Source organism: Molossus molossus, unplaced genomic scaffold, assembly GCF_014108415.1.
Source record: "Molossus molossus isolate mMolMol1 unplaced genomic scaffold, mMolMol1.p scaffold_m16_p_2, whole genome shotgun sequence".
Classification (NCBI taxonomy): Eukaryota; Metazoa; Chordata; class Mammalia; order Chiroptera; family Molossidae; genus Molossus; species Molossus molossus.
The window spans coordinates 94,436,054-94,449,960 of NW_023425355.1; the positions used below are offsets into that span (position 1 = coordinate 94,436,054).

Genomic DNA, 13,907 nt, shown 5'->3' on the forward strand with positions numbered 1-13,907 from the left:
TGAAAGGAAAAGAGAGATTAAGGATGATGCTTAGGTTTTTGGGTTTCTCTCTTACATGAATGATAGAGTTACATATTGTGATGAGAAAGACTGGAAGAGAAATAGTTTAAGTAAGTTGAATCAAGTTCTGTTTTGACATGTTATGTTTAACATATGTATTAGATATCTGGGAGGCAGGAAGACAACTGAGCCTGAATATTAGGGCTGAAGATAAAAATGTGTGAGTCATAAATGTGGTAGTTAAAGCCATAAAACTAGATTAACTCATCTTGCTAGAGAATAAAGAGGATAATGGTAGGTCCAGAATTGAAATTTCAAAACATTCTAAAATTGTGGAGGTTGAATAAAGAAGGTATGTGTCAAGAACTGAGGAAAAGAAAGTACAAACAATAGATCAGAAATAAAGGTAGCATTGGAACTTTAAATAATAACACTGGAAGCTGGAAGACAATATTTCAACTTGTTAAAAATTCTTAGTGAATTTTATTTACAATCTAAAATTCTGTAATCAGCTCTGGCCGGTGTGGTTCAGTTGGTTGGAGTGTTGTCCCATATACCAAAAGGTGGCAGGTTGGATACCAGTTAGGGCACATACATAGGCTTCAGGTTCCATCCTTGTTGGGATGCGTGCGGGAGGCAGATCATCGATGTCTCACATCAATGTTTCTCTCTCTTTACCTTTCCTCTCTCTAAAAATCAATTTTTAAAAGTTCAGAAAAACTAATTTTAAAAAATAATAATTAAAATAAAATTCTATACTCAGACAAGCTTTCAACCAAATGCAAGAGATAAACATTTTCAGACACCCAAAATCTTTACAAAATTCCTACTGTGCATCTTTGCTCAGGAAGCTCCTATAGCATGTGCTCCAGCAAAATAGAAAAGTAAACTAAGAAAGAGGAACACATAAAATTCAGTGAAACAGAGAGCCCTCCTTAAGTGAGAGGTGGAGGGAAGTCACAATATAATAACAATGGAAGTCCCAGGATGACATTTGTACAGCAGCCAGTATAGATTGGAACAGAAGGATATAGTCTCAGGAAACATGTGTTCAAGAAAAAGTGAAAATGACATATTATTTGTTACTAATATTTATTGTTTACTCTGAGTCAGATACTGTTCATTCTAAGTATTTTATGCATAGCTCATTTAATCTTTCTACCTGAGATAGTTAGGATTTCCACTAGATATAAGCTCCATGAAGGCAGATATTTTCATATGTTTTATATATTCCAAACACCAAGAAGGATATCTGGTACCTACTAGATATTTAATGGATATTTGTTGAATGAATTCAATGAATCCACAATGCACAATTCACATATGAGAAAACTAAGATATAGAGATTCTGTAACTTGTCCAATTTTATATAGCTATTAAATGGCTGAAGTGAAGAAAAATTCCTAATGGACTTCCTAACCCTATAATTTAAAGAACTGGAAAGTAAACAAAAAGAAAAACCCAGAGCTAGTAGGAGGAAGGAAACAGTAAAGGTCAGAGCAGAAGTAAACGAGATAGAGATCAAAAAAACAATTCAAAAGATCAATAAAACAAAAAGCTGGTTCTTTGAAAAGATAAACAAGATCAATGGACCTTTAACCAGACTCACCAAGAAACAAAAAGAGAAAAACCAAATAAACAAAATCAGAAATGAAAGAGGAGAAGTAACAACTGACACCACAGAAATACAAAGGATCATAGAAACATACTATGAACAATTATACGCCAACAAGTTGGACAATCTAGGAGATGTGGACAAATTTCTAGAAACACACAGCCTCGCACAACTGAACCAGGAAAAGATAAAAAACTTGAACTCACCAATAACAACAAAGAAAATTGAAGATGTAATTAATAAACTTCCAGCAAACAAAATCCCAGGCCCGGATGGCTTCACGGGTGAGTTTTACGAAACTTTCAAAGACTGTCTAATACCCATTCTCCTCAAACTATTCCAAAATATCCAATAAGACGGAACACTTCCAAATTCATTTTATGAAGCCAGCATAATCCTAATTCCAAAACTGAATAAAAACACTACAAAGAAAGAAAACTACAGGCCAATATCCCTGATGAACACAGATGCCAAAATCCTTTAAAAAATATTAGCAAATCGGATCCAGTAATACATCAAAAAAATTATTCATCATGACCACGCGGGTTTCATTCCAGGGATGCAAGGATGGTACAATATTCACAAATCAATAAATGTGATAAACCACATAAACAAAATAAACAATAAAAACCACATGATCATATCAATAGATGCTGAAAAAGCATTCGACAAAATTAAGCATCCATTTCTGATAAAAACGCTCAGCAATGTGAGAATAGAGGGATCATATCTCAACATAACAAAGGCTGTATGTGAAAAATCTACAACCAACATCATACTCAATGGGCAAAAACTAAAAGCATTTCTCTTAAGAACAGGAACAAACCTTGGCCAGTTTGGCTCAGCGATTAGAGCATCGGCCTATGGTCCAGAGAGACCTGGGTTCAGTTCCCGCGAAGGGTGCATACCTCAGTTGCAGTTTGTCCCTGGTCCTGGTTGGTCGTGCGCGTGGCAGCCACTCGATGTATCCCTTTCACGTCGATGTTTCTCTTTCTCTCTCTTCCTCTCTCTCCCTCCTACGTTATCTGAACAAACAATGAAAAAATGTCCTCGGGTGAGGGAGAAAAAAAAAAAAGAACTGGGACAAGACAGGGATGCCCAGTTTTGCTACTCTTATTCAACATAGTACTGGAAGTCTTAGCCACAGCAATGAGACAGGAAGAAAAAATAAAAGGGATCCAAATTGGTAAGGAGGAAGGGAAACTGTCATTATTCGCAGATGACATGATATTATATGTAGAAAACCCCAAAGACTCCATCAAAAATCTACTAGACTTCCCTGGCCAGTTTGGCTCAGCGGTTAAAGCGTCGGCCTGCGGTCCGGAGAGACCCGGGTTCGGTTCCCGCTAAGGGCACGTACTTCGGTTGCAGTTTGTCCCCGGCCCTGGTTGGTCATGCGGGTGGCAGCCACTCGATGTGTCCCTTTCACATCGATGTTTCTCTCTCTCTTCCTCTCTTTCCCTCCCACTCTGTCTGAACAAAAAAAATGGAAAAATATCCTCGGGTGAGGATAAAAAAAAAAAAAGAAAAAAAAAATCTACTAGACTTAATAAATGAATTTGGCAAAGTAGCAGGATACAAAATTAACATAAAAATATCGACGGCATTCTTATACACAAATGATGAACTCACAGAAGAGAAACTAGGAAAACAATCCCATTTACCACTGCAGCAAAAAAAATTAAGATACCTAGGAATAAACTTAACCAAAGAAATAAAGGATCTATTCACAGAAAACTACAGGACATTGAAAAAAGAAATAGAGGAAGATATAAAAAAGTGGAAGCACATACCTTATTCATGGATTGGAAGAACTAACATCATTAAAATGTCCATACTACCCAAAGCAATCTATAGATTCAATGCAATCCCCATCAAAATATCAACGGCATACTTCACAGAATTAGAACAAATACTTCAAAAGTTCATATGGAACCAAAAAAGACCCCAAATAGCCACAGCAATCTTGAAAACGAAGAACAAAGTTGGAGGGATCACATGACCAGATTTCAAGTTATATTTGAGATAACATGGAGGGACCTGGAGAATATTATGCTAAGCGAAACAAGCCAAGCAGAGAAGGACAAATATCACATGATCTCACTTATTTGTGGAATAAAATGAACTAAACAAACTGATGAACAAAATTGACCCAGAGACATAGAGATAGGGTATAGACTGACAAACCCCAGAAGAGGGGGTGTTGGAGGGGGGAGAAATAAACCACATAACTTATATGCATGTATCCATAACCAATGAAAATAGACAGCAAAGCTGGGGAAGGGGCGAGAGGGATGGGGAGGAGGGTGTCAATGAGGGAAAAAGGAGAAACATCTGTAACAAAAACAAATTAATAATAATTAAAACAAGGGCTGAAGTGGGATTTTACCCAGGTAGTATTGCTCAACAGTCGGGGCTATTAACCTCTATTATATATCTATGTATTACTTCAAAGATGAGAGGAGGTGGAAGTAGAGTGCTGTATCTTCCAGAGAAAAACAATAATATCTAAAATGTATAAATTAAGACATAGTAATATAAACATCTTCTTTAGGATTATGGGATTAAATACCATAAGGAAAAGAGTGGTTACCTTTGGGAAGACAAATGGTGACTAATATTTTGGTTTTAGATGTTTTAGTATAATTTGACTTTTTAAAATTTATATCACAGATAAAAATTAAATTTAGTTAAGTCAAATAATGAATATGGAATAAATATGAGATTTTAAAAATAAGAACCATATCTTAGATTTAACACTAAAGTGAATGTAGACTAGAGTATTACATGATTTGGTAGAGGAAATGAAAAAGATGTAGAAGATAAGGATAGTAATCTTAACCATTGGTATAGAGTATAGGCTCCTAGTCCTGCCATTAATTCACTGTAGGACCTTGAGCAACATATTTACCTCTCTGAGACTCAGATTTGTCATCCATAAAATGAAAATTTATAATACTTACTTCACATGGTCGGTATGAAAAATAAATGATATTTAAGATTGTGAAAACATCTAATAGAGCCTTGTTAAGAATAGATGTCCAATAAGAATTGTTTCCTTTTTTGCTATTTATTATCTTATTTAGACATAATAATTCCCATATGGCATTATTTTTCTCATAACTCTAATTCTATGAAGCAGATAGATAAAACATTATTTATCTCCATTTTACAAATAAAGAAAGAGGTTAAGTTATCTAATCAAGGTTATACAGCTAGTAAATAGCTTGGTGGGGCTCAGAATTTAGTACTTATGCCCTTTTGACCCACCATCATGGAGAATACTACTTTTTTTCCCCCTCTGAAACTATTAAAATAGTTGAGAATAAAATGTATTCATTCAAGTCACTTTATTTATGGGAAACTGCTACTATTGAATTTAAATTTGGCATTATCTATCATACTTAAGCTGAAGCATTTAGTAATTTCATATAAAAAATAGCTAGTGGCCTTTTTTTTTTTTTTGGCTTTGTTCTTTTTATTCCTTTCTTATCTCTTTCTTACCTGTTGGTAAGCATAAACATTGTCTGAAAGGCTATATCCTGACTAGATGTTTAAATGGTAGATTTGTCATTCTCCCAGATGGGCTGATTTATAAATTCCACTTTAGATCTGACATGAAGTGTCATCAATCTTCAGAGGTGGAAATCACTGGTAGAAGGAACTGGCAGTTGAATACCTGCACCTGTACATCAGCCTTCTGGGATCCCATTTCTGTTTCTCCCATTCTCCACATGGTAAAATCTGTGATGCATTATTACCTTACATTTTTATTTAACTTTCTTTGATATATGTAAATAACATAGCATAGAAATTTGTATGAAGGAAATAGGCAGAGCAAGACATGCTTTCTTTTTAATCGGCTTTAATGTATTGTGCTAACATTTGTTATAAATATATTAAACTATTTCATAAATTAAAATGTGAAAATTCAAATTTAGGGTTTCTATAAGGTCTGTAGTTCCCTCCCTATCACAGAGTCTTCACTTCTACTATTTGCTTCACACTTATTGAGTACTTACTAGGTATGAAGAACTGTGCTGAGAGATAAAGATACAGGAACTATCGTGCAGAAAGACATTGCATCAAACAGAAGCATTGAATATTATAAGTAATAAGGTGGAATTCTTTAGAGAGTGGGTTGGTTAATTTCATAAAGGAGCGGAACATGAGGCCAAAGGAGATGAGGTCAATTGACAATCACTGATTGGCAAATGGGGGATTCTAAGCAGAGGGAGTAGTGTAAGCAAAGGCAGGAAACTCCATGGGCTATTCAGAAAACTGTAAGTAATTTAACATGGCTATAACATAATGTATGATGGGTACAACAAGAGGCAAAGCTAGAGTGTTTAACAGAGGTCATATCTTATAGAAACTTGTGTAGGATTTTGGGCTTTATCTTATAAGCAGTGAGGAGCCAAAGCTATAACACGGTCACTTTCATATTTTTGAAAGATTAGTCCAGGAGGAGTGTGAAAGATGGATAATAGGGAAATAGATATGGATTGATCAACTCAGAAATCTTTTTAAGTCATTCAAACAAGAGATCTACAGTGGCCAGGTCTACAATGCTACAGTGGTGGCAGTAGATCAAAAGAAAGAGATTTGAGAGATAGATATACAGATAGAATTGATAGGAGTTGCTAATAGATTGAAAGTTGAAATATGGGTCTCCAATAAATTATCTGCAGTTCTAAAATTCAAAAATTTCTGGAAAATGAATTTTCCTTTAAGTTTGCAAAAATAAAAAAAATAAAAAACACAACAAAAGCTATTTTGGCTGAAAAACTTTACCTGTACTATAATGAGACTATATTCATTATTGCACTAAATGTGAATATTCATACATGAATTTTTAATTTGCATTTTGCTGAAGAAAAATTAATGTGTTCAGGGTGCTATTCTAGCTCCCTTTGAGGTGATACTAATGTGTTCTATGTGTAATTTGTAATTATCTTTCTAAAATACAAAACATTCTGAATTCCAAAACACATTTGGCCCCAAGGACTAAAGGATGTAGACCAGTGTATTGTTGTGAGTATTAAATGAGGTAATACACATAAACTGCTTAGAATAGTGCCTAGGTCACAGTAAGTGCTCAATGAATATTAGCCAGCAATATGATGATGGACATGGTGATGATGATGGTGACGGCAGTAGTGATTTTGTGACACAGTACTCCCACCCACTAGTTTATGAAACATAGACCATTAAATTAAATCTCCTCAGCACCCAGAGAGGGACATGAAAATAGGAAGGCAAGGAAAATAAGCATTCCCTCTAACAATAATAAAGATGCTCTGGGGGAATTGTGAAAATGCTGGGCATACTTCTTCCTTGACCGAATTTTCTAGACCCTTGCTACACTTTTTTATTCTCAAGCTTTATGTGCATATGACTCACCTGGGGGGAGGGGTCTTATTATAATGCACCAGGTCTGGGATGGGAATTGAAATTCTGCATTTCTGGCAAGCTCCAGCTGACGTTGATGCTTCTGGTCCATGGATCAGACTTTGAGTAACAAGTGTCTGGTAATAAAGCACAAGCTGCAAGAATAGAAATTATTCATTAGACAGTTACCAACTTGGCTCAGCTAATATATATCAAGAATGAAGAAAAAGTTCTATGGCAGAGAGAAGAGCCAGGGTATAAGAACACTTTGGGAAAGATCAGAAAGATTGATGTTAAAAATGTATTTTTGCCTCTTTGTGCAAGTCCTTCTGGCCAGTCACTAGCACTCTGGGGTACGTCTGAGGTTATATCACCAAGCAGTACACAAAGAGACTAAGGCAAGGATTAAAAAGTTGTGACTGGTATAGGCAAGGAGACTAAATCAGGGTTGAAAGCCAGGCATAATTTGATGTTATGCTAATAGCACTAAATATTGTATGTTACTCTTCTTTGCATCTGCTGTGTGAAAACCAAATTAACTTTATGTTCATGTTATCTCATATATCCAAATGATGTCATAACCAAAGATTGGAAGGGAATGTTGAAAAATTAAGAAAGTTTTATTTCTTGGAGGTAGTAAGATTGTGGTTGAAATTTTTCTTTCATTTTGTTTACTAATGTTATTATTTTATTTATGCAGTATAAAAAGAAGAGTCATAACTCTTTCTTATCTAAAAGTTCATATTTCTCTTGGGTGTGTAATGTTGTCCAAACAAATTCCCACTCCTCAGGGAAGTGAGCTCCTGTGAAGTCTGCTATGATTTCCAACACAACACACCAATAATTAAAAATCCTTAAAACTCCTAAATTTCTCTTGCTCAGGGAAAGATCATTGTCTTGGCTATAAACTATTCACTATATTTATTCTTAGTATTAAATTTGTAACAGAATATTTTCTGTATCTTATAGTATTTCTTATTAAATATAAGTAGAAAATGTACTATATAGTAACTGACATTTTGTTTCAAGGTACCACTTCCAGTGCCCTATCCAGTGACTTCACAGCAGGTTCCTATGCATAGAAAGGTAAGATAAAAACTTTTAATATATTAAAAGTAGGAGACAGAGTTAAAACTCCTCATGGTTTTCACTAACAGAAAATACCATGATATAGATAATTTAAAATGGAAGGTAATTCATCCATATCCATTCTTTGCATTGGAAAAACAAATAGCCTTCTTTTTCACAAAGGTTCTGTGAGATGGCTAAATGGAATAGAGAGAGGAACCTTAGAAATGGGGAAGAGAAGGGATGTACAGAAGTGGGTTAAGAAAAGCTGTTCCAGAATTAATAGATAATGCAAAATAGGAATACTCAATATGCACATAACAGAGATTCTAATATAACTTAGTTTACATTCTTAGTTTATACCAAATGTTGTGAGCTACTGTTTGTTGCTGGTTTTCCTCCCTTCTGCAAAAGTTGTTTGATTTTGTTTTGTTTTATTTGCCATTTTGTTGTTTGGGGTGACTTCTACTCTGCATCAAGCGGGTAAAAAAAGTAAGTAGGTTTTAATAAGGCTGCATTTTTTCTCTCTGTGCAAGACTTCCAATGGGAGAAATTATTAATACAGGTAAATATTTGGAATTTTTCTGATTTCAGGCTTTCTATTCAACTTTTCTCTAACTCGTTTTAGTCTGTTATTTCTGTTCTGCCTGTTTGGTAATGTTTTCATAATTAAATTTTTTTCTTTACATAGTTAAAAATTGTTTGCAATCACTAGTTCTCCTTTTTATAGCTCTGGTACCTTGCATAAATTTCATGTAATGTAATACAGGTAATGGAAACTCTAAAGTCATCCAGTCCTCAACTCTTACCACCAATTGACTTAACTCATGTTTTTGTTGTTGATGTCAATTTGGAAAAATGTAAAAAATGTAGGAAAGTCAGGATAACAAATATCCATGCTTCAACATCTTGAATTACTAAATGTTAACTTTTTATCATAATTTTTTCAGATCATTTGAAAGTGAAATTTTACAAATAAAATAAAAAACTCCTTGGCAGACTTCTAGTCCCAGTTACCCTCACCTCTCCAGAGACAATGACTATGATGCATTTTACGTACTTTTACTATGGAAAAATATGTAGTACTATTCTACATGATTTTTAAAAGTTGATTATAATTGGCATCATTCTGTACTTACGTTTTTGAGATCTATCTAGATTGGTATATTAATTATAATGGCTCAATGGTATTCCACATATGAATATAGTACCATTTAGTAGTATATTTATTCCCTTCATTTAAAAGTTCTAAAAATTTCTCTATATGCTATGTCACAACTTCTTTTCTTATTCTCTCTTGAACCTATTCTAGTAAGGATTTTAACCTCAGTGTTCTTATCTCAGTCGTAAGTGATCTCCATATTACCACATCCAGTGGCCAGTCCTTAGTCCACATCATGTCTTACCAGTGACATGTTATCCAACTGACACTCATTCCTCCTTGAATCGCTTTTTTTTAAAATTTAAATTCCAGGATATCATACTCCCAACTGGTTGTTTCTTTTCAATCTCCTCTTCCCCAACACTAAATATTGGAGTGCCCAGGATCAATCTTTGAGCACCTTTCTATCGACACTCACTCCCTTGGTGATTCCATTCAAGTTGCAGCTTTAAATGTACACTTACATACTGATGGCTCCAAAACTTGTATCACCAGCCTATAGCTCTTTCCTGTTCCCCAGATTTATATATCTAACTGACTAATTGACATCTTCACTTGGATGTATAATAGGTATTTCAAATTTCACATGTCCAAAAGTGAACTCTCTTTTTAAAAAATTATTTTTATTAATTTGTTTTTGTTACAGATGTTTTTCCTTTTTCCCCCATTGACACCCTCCTCCTCATCCCCCCCGCCCCATCCCCAGCTTTGTTGTCTTTGTCCATTGGTTATGCATACATGCATATAAGTTCTGTGGTTTATCTCTTCACCCCCAACACCCCCTCTTCTGAGGTTTGTTAGTCTGTACCCTACTTCTGTGCCAAAACTGAACTCTTGATCTCCCCAAAGCTGTTTTCTACAGCCTTCCCGATCACAGCTGGTGGCAATTCTGGCTTTCTAGTTGCTTAGGTGAAAAGCCTTGGAGTCCTCCTTGGTGGCTCTCTTTCTTTTGCTCTAGATCCAGTTCATGAGCAAATGCTATGGGCTTTATTTTCAGAATGCATCCCATTTTTTTCTAAGTCACTATCATCTCACACCTGGTCTCTCTCACCTGGCAGTAGCCTCCTACCTGGTCTCTGTGCTTCTGCCCTTGTTACTACGGTCTTTTACACACTGCAGCCAGAGTGATTGACTTTACAGTGTAAGTTAAATCAAGTCACTCTGCTGCAACTTCCCCGTTTCTCTTGGTGTGAAAACCAAAGATTTCCATGCTATCTCTCTACCTTCATCTCCTGGCACTCTTGCCTTCCTTAGTTCATTCTAGGCATAGGGCTTACTTGGTGTTCTTTGAGCCTACCAGGCACTCTTACCAGCTCAGGGCCTTTGCACTTACTATGCCCTGTGCTTGCAGCACCCTTTTACTAAGTGCCTATTTTGCTCACTACCATACTTTTTTCAGGGATCGACCAAATGAGTTTTTTCTTGACTACCCCATGTAAACAACACCCTACTATTACCCAAGCACTTCCTACCTCTCTTACCCAGCATTAGTTCTCTCTATAGTACTTATGAACACCTGATATATATTTGTGTTTGTTTATTGTCTGTCTCCTCTGACATAAATGTCAACTTCTTGAGTGCAGGGGCTTTGTCTCATTCATCACTGAATACAGAACACCTAGAACAGTACTTAGGACATAGAGGCTGCTCAGTAAATATTTCTTGAAGGAAGACAGAAATAAGTCATGCCTCTATTAATAGACATTTAGGTTCTTTCCCTGGTTCATGTTTCAGTCTACTTCATGTAACAGAATCTAATAGTTCTCTGTCCTTTTCTTTTTTGGCTCTTCTCTCCTATCACTCAGCCAACACATTCAATAAGCATCTACTATGTTTCAGGTACTGTTTTAGGAGCTGGAAATATAGCAATAATCAAAAGAAACAAAAACCCATGCACTTGTGGGACATTCATTCTAATGATGGGGGAGCACAAACACTAAGCAAAATAAATAAGGTGCAAAGAAAATTAAAGCAGGCAAGAAGCATTACAAATATTGGAATAGGATTCCATTTTAAGTAGGCTGGTCAGTGAACTTTATTGAGAATGTGACTGTCTTGAGCAGAAAATTCAAAGAGAAGAGGGAAGAGGCTGTGTGGAAGATAATTCCAGGGAGAGGGAATAGTCTTCACAGAAGTTTTGAAGAGTATGATTAGAGAGTGGATGACACCACTTGGGGTAAATGTAGACTGGTGCATAGGTTCAGGGAGTGAGCCCTGGGATGAACTGTAATTAATGGGCAATAAGATGAGGAGGAACTTGCAAATGAGGTAGAAAAGGTATGGCCAGTGAGGGAAGAAGACTGCTTCTTCTTTTTTTTTTATGAATTTTTTATTTATTTATTTTTGTTACAGATATTTTACCTTTTTACCCCATTGGCACCCCCCACGCCACCCCACCTCCGCCCCATCCCCGGCTTAGTTGTCCATGTCCACTGGTCATGCATACATGCATATAAGTTCTGTGGTTTATCTCTTCCCACCCCCCCACCCCCCACCCCCACTTCTGAGGGATGTCAGTCTGTGCCCTAAGAAAACTGCTTCTTGAAACACTCTCCCCCTTTTGGGAAACACCATACTCTCTTAGTTTTCCTCCTCCCTCACACCTTCTTTCAGTCTTCTTTTTGGACTTCTCTCTATAATCTCTGTGGTAATTATATTTGTCAGTTAATCCCCAAAAGAGGATTAGAGTATTATATAGTGCTAGTTGTGCATGTGTGCTAGAAGTAGATGTGCACTTAAGACTGGAGAAAGTAGACTGAATAGGAATATAAGGGAACAGGGTAGAGCTTAGATACTCCACAGGAAAGTATGGGCTGTCATGACGGGCCCAAGTTCCAAAAGGAGTGTTGTAAATTCCTGGTCAGTCATCAGTAATCAAAGGGCATCTATTGTTAGTATAACAGGGCTAGAGAAAAAAAATGCATGGATTGTAGAGTGAAAAATGAAGGGCCACATTAAAAGCCAGTTTAGGCCTAGCCGGTGTGGCTCAGTGGTTGAACAACAACCCATGCACCAAGAGGTTGCTGGCTTGATTCCCAATCAGGGCACATGCCCAGGTTGTGGGCCAAATCCCCAATGAGGGGCATGCAGGAGGCAGCCAATTGACATTCTCTCTCATCGATGTTTCTCTCTCTCTCTCCCCCTCTCCCTTTCTCTTTCTCTAAAAATCAATAAAGAAAAAAAAGTCAGGTTATATTATGGATTGTTTCCAAACAAGTGAATGGAATGAAGCCCATTCCTAGGGAGTGGAGCTAAGAGGAACCAGATACAAAGTAAGCCCCAGCATTGGCTGAACTATAAAATGGGGATCCCACTCTTCAGGCATGAGTAACTACAGACCCAGATACAGGTATATACATGCAGGTTCCCTAAAAGGAACAGGTGCTCAGTCTAGTCATCTCATGGGGCTATTCCAGGGTTCAATATCTGATAGCGTCGTGGAAGTGGACCAAGATCTCCATCCTTGGGCAAGAGCAGTTTTGACAATTTCTAAGCAGCACTAGTTTGTAAGGCAAACATTTTTGGTACCTTAATTAGGTCCTTTGTTTAGTCCTGCACACTGTACAATGAAGATAGCTGGGAGCTGCTTCTAAATTTCTGGCATAGGGCCAAGATAGGAGGAAGGACAGGAAAACATAATCTTAAAACTTAAGCTTACTATCAACTAAAATTCTATCAGTCTTTTTCACTTCTCCCCCATGGAGGTAAAAAAAACAAAACAAAAAACAAAAAACCAAAACCAAAACCAAAACCAAAAAAACACCTGCATAGGTATTTTTTAAGATTCAAGTGCAAAACATAATGGTTATCTTTGATAAACTTTATCTTATTCAGTTGGGACCTTATTTTTAGCTTGTCAAAAACATTAAGGTTTCTGATTCTATTTAATATAGTCATTATCCCTTCCAGTATATATGTTATTCACATGCTCAATGAGCACATCCTCTACATTTTCATTGATAATTTGGATAAAGATAACCTAGAAGACCAAGGACATAGTCCTGCAACATATCACCAGAAACCTCTTAGCAAGTCAGCACATTAATTATTAGCCTTTTGATATGAGTTATTTTGAACAGTTTCTAATTTACCCAGTTGTCCTAGAGTATATCCCATATTACCTCAACTTGTGAGGGAAAAGTGCAATAAATAGAGAAGCAGTAGGCTTGGTTAGTCATACCGAGGAGTTTACATACTGTAGTCAATGAGAGTCTATTTAAAAGTTTTTGACAGGGTAGGATATGGTCAGAGTCTTATACTAATAGGTCTGTGCAACCTCCTTATATTTGTCCTTCATTAAATGTCCTTTTATCTTTTGAATACATTTTAAAATCTTTATATCTACATGTATATGAAATCATTACATTGTACATTCTTATAAATTTTATTTTTCCATTACAGTTTACATTTAATATTATTTTGTATTTGTTTAAGGTGTACAGCATAGTGGTTAGACAATCATAAACTTTACAAAGTGGTGCCCCCCAATATTTCCAGTATCCACCTGGTACCATACATAGTTATTACAATATTATTGACAATATTCCTATACTGTACTTTGCATCCCTTGACTATTTTGTAACTATCAGTTGGTACTTTTTAATCCCTTCACATTTTCACCTAGTCCCCCAAACACCCGTCCCATCTGGCAACAATCAGTTTGTTCTCTGT

The 13,907-nt window shown here is 36.2% G+C and overlaps 1 protein-coding gene across 1 annotated transcript in view; it reads left to right on the top strand.

The window, feature by feature from the left end:
* Nucleotides 1-7,506: 7,506 nt before the first annotated feature.
* The window catches only part of VBP1 (VHL binding protein 1), a 45,741-nt gene continuing 39,340 nt past the window's right edge, over nucleotides 7,507-13,907 (top strand). The window contains exon 1 of the mRNA XM_036271719.1: nucleotides 7,507-7,639. The gene's annotated coding sequence lies outside the window, so the exon portion shown is untranslated. The remainder of the gene's footprint in view (nucleotides 7,640-13,907) is intronic.